The sequence below is a fragment of the Wasmannia auropunctata genome, unplaced genomic scaffold, assembly GCF_000956235.1.
Source record: "Wasmannia auropunctata unplaced genomic scaffold, wasmannia.A_1.0 LD336053.1, whole genome shotgun sequence".
Lineage (NCBI taxonomy): Eukaryota > Metazoa > Arthropoda > Insecta > Hymenoptera > Formicidae > Wasmannia > Wasmannia auropunctata.
In genome coordinates, this window is record NW_012026837.1 from 2540 (window position 1) to 6146 (window position 3607).

A 3607-nucleotide genomic window follows, 5' to 3' on the forward strand; every position below is an offset into this window, starting at 1 on the left:
GTAAGCCGTAAAAAATTGACAAATCACAGTCAATTATTCTTTTCATATTCAACTGTGATTGGTCAATTTTTTACGGCTTACGATTTACTACTCTCATTATAGATGACCCTTTAGAGAATCTTTTTCTATATAAAAAAATCATAATTTCCAGAGGGAATTTTATACACATAAAGAAGGACTGGTAAATAAGATCAAATTCTGCTTTGCGATGGAACCTAAACTAATCTTTAAAAATCCTTCCTTAGGTTTTAAGAAGTACAAAACTAACCGTTATTTGTCCAAGAAATGGGCAAGTTGTGAGAATAACGTAGTAAACTATTAGACTTTAATATTAATGTATATATAAAAATCAACAGTCTGCCCTGTACTAACTTTAGGAAATTGCATCTGTATAACCAAAATAAAATATTTTGTATTTTTGTTATTTTAAAACATTGTTTTGTGTTTTTAATTATTTTATTGATATAAGATTTAATATTTAATCCCTTTATATAACATAAATTGATTATTAATTCTAAGTCACCGAGATACAACGTACCCAGTATAATTTAATCATTTCTGGTATTATACATTTCTTTAATCCATTATTTGAATATATTACTAAAATATTTTTGATTTGATATTCTTGTTTGTTTGCTTTGTCATTATTATTATTTCTTCATTTCTAATATAATAATTATTAAAGTAAACAGAAGTTAATAATTTATTAAAATAATAGAACAAAAAACAGAAAATTGTTTGTTGTATAATTCATAATAAATTCCTTTATTCCTTTCAAACAATTGATTATTTTTGAACGAAATCCGTTGAGCAAAGAAATAGAATAACTTGTACAGTGTATAATGTAAATGTATGTACAATGTTTTACTATATGCAAGTATTTTAAAAACATTATCAAAATTGAAGGACTGTTTTTGTCAAATTCTAAAAATTAAATAAAATCAATGAAATTAATTTTTTCCAATATAAAGAAACTACAAAATAAAAATTATTTAAAAATACAAAGAGCAAGAAAAACTTACTTATAGATAAAGATCACACAAGCATTGTGCCAGCAAATCTATTTCTTGCATAGCTGAATTAATAAGATGCAATATCTTACATTAAAGTGTTTAGTCATATTAACAATGTCATTGTGTAAATCTATTTTCTGCGACAGTAAGACATTACGACACGAATATATAAATTGTGAAGAGTAAAATATGTTGTAAATTGAACATTGCAGTTAGCTGCTTTTTGATCAAAATTAAATTAAATGATATTTTAAGAAAATATCGTTCAAAAAATATTTGACTGGTTTTAGCAGTTTATAACAAACTTACTATAACAATAATAATAATAATAATAATAATATAATTGTCATTACTATTATCAAAAGTTTTTATTTTTTTTATGAATTCTGTGTTGTATTTGTCTTTAACGCTATCACGCGCAGCCAATGCAATGAGACGAATACGTACAGAGCGCGTATATAGAGATATTTCTCGCTTACTTCCTAAAGATACATTATCTGATCTTTATATCATACACTGTTGTTTTCAGTATAAAATACATTTTAATTTTTGTTATAAAAATTTTCAAATTTTTGAAAATTAAGGGTGGGGGAGTAGTAAAAAAATGTGATTTTTTTTAAATTAAAACGCATCATTGTAAAGCGTACTTAAAGTCGTAAAACTTTTGTTTAAAATATTTTTTCATATCTTTGATGATTTACTTGATATTTATTCAGAAAGAAAAAAAACTGATTTTTTTTTAAACTGGATATCACTCCCTTAACATGCGACTTAGCACGTATAAAAAAATGTGGGTATTTTGTCTATATTTTAACATATTTAAAGCTCATTAAAATCGGAGGGGCACACTTGTAAGTTCCCTTATAAGTCTTAAGGATGTTTAATACGTACAATAGTAGCAAAAAGTTAAAGGACTGATTTTGACGAATATGTTCTTCTCATATAGTTTGAGTAATAAGGATTGTGCAGAATGTTATCATTTATTCAGAACTAGAGCGCAGAAATGCTTCTGTTGCTTTTTTTCCTGAGAATTTTCGAATTCTATGGCCAAATCTAATCTAAAAATTCAAATTAAAATCCTTACAACTTTGGATTGCTTCAGTGAATCCACTCCGGCTTTTGTCTTAAGTCTTTCAACATATATAAGAACAATCTGTAAAATTTTTGTTAAATTCCCATTATTTTAAAAATGCTATAGGTATAAAATTTTTGTATTCTATACCTATAGAATTTTTAAAATAATTATGGCCGTTATATATCCCATATGGGTTGCGTAATTGTGCGTTCCAAAACTTACTCGGGTAACCAAAATTCTATAGTTTATGTCACGTTAACTATAGAATTTTGGTTATCCGAGTAAATTTTGGAATGCAGCCGTGGCGGCTGCATTCCAAAATTCCATAAACCCTTAGGCCACGCCCCCATGTCAGTTCCCAATAGTGAAAAGAATACATATTCATCGTAGGGTCCTACTCAGTACCGTATATTAGTGGCATTAATGGCACTTGATATCAATTTTTTTTTCCATTGCTAATGTTATAAAATCTTTATATTGAACTAAACTGTTCGATGGAGTTTTGATAAATAATAATTAAATATCTATAATCGCAATCGGTATGCTAAGTGTTTGATGTTTTGATGATGACATAAACAAACTATACGAGTCTGACTCTCAATTGTGTTTCTTGGAATAAGGTAAAAACTACAAAAGTGAACAAATTCACTAGAATATTTTTAATTTCATTGGCCAATATCTAGTGAATTGGCTCATTTTTGTAATTTTCATCTCGTTTAAAGATACACAATCGATTCCCTGAACGAGCAGTGAAGAGGGCCGCTCTCCAAGCGTTCTGTGGGAAGAATATGCGCGAGATGGATGAATTCTCGTCAAAATTAGGTACATTCTTGCTGTAAACAGCGTATATGTAAACCAGTATTAAAACCTATAATAGCTTACTGCTATTATTCTTACAACTTTCTCACCATTTCTCGGATAAATGACAGTTATCGTACTTCTAAGGAAAGATTTTTAAAAGTTTGTTTAGCTAGATTCCATTGCGAAAATTATTTACCGATTCCATTTTATAGAAGTCAACTTTCTTGTTGTATCTTTTTCGAAATAAAAGGGAGATTTCACATGTAAAATAATGTCTATGAAAGTTTTTATTTGTTTTCTATTGCAGTACTTTTTTAATTCCGATATTTTTATTATAATAATTATTTTTATTATAATAATTATATTAATTTGAAATAAATAATTAAAAAATGTTTTTCTTTACAATCGAATGAATAGAAAAAAGAATTATATATCTCTAAATAATATACTGAAAATGTGAAATTTACATTTTATAACTCTTGACTACTTAGCTAAGAATTCCGCGTTGACGGTGGCAAAATTATATCATGGTAGGAATTAGAACCTTTCTTATCGTGCTAGGCTCGTTCTACAATACGTCATATGTCGGTGTTATAAATCGTAAACCGTAAGAGGCTTTCTACAATAAGCCGTTAGTCACTACTCATATCATATTAACTAAGAATTGACCAATCGTAGTCGAATATTTTTCTTACATTCAACTGTGATTGGTCAATTC

At 27.5% G+C, this 3607-nt stretch overlaps 1 protein-coding gene across 15 annotated transcripts in view; it reads left to right on the forward strand.

The window, feature by feature from the left end:
* LOC105450906 (liprin-alpha-1) overlaps positions 1-3607 on the forward strand; it is a 45552-nt gene that overhangs the window by 281 nt on the left and 41664 nt on the right. The window lies entirely within an intron of this gene.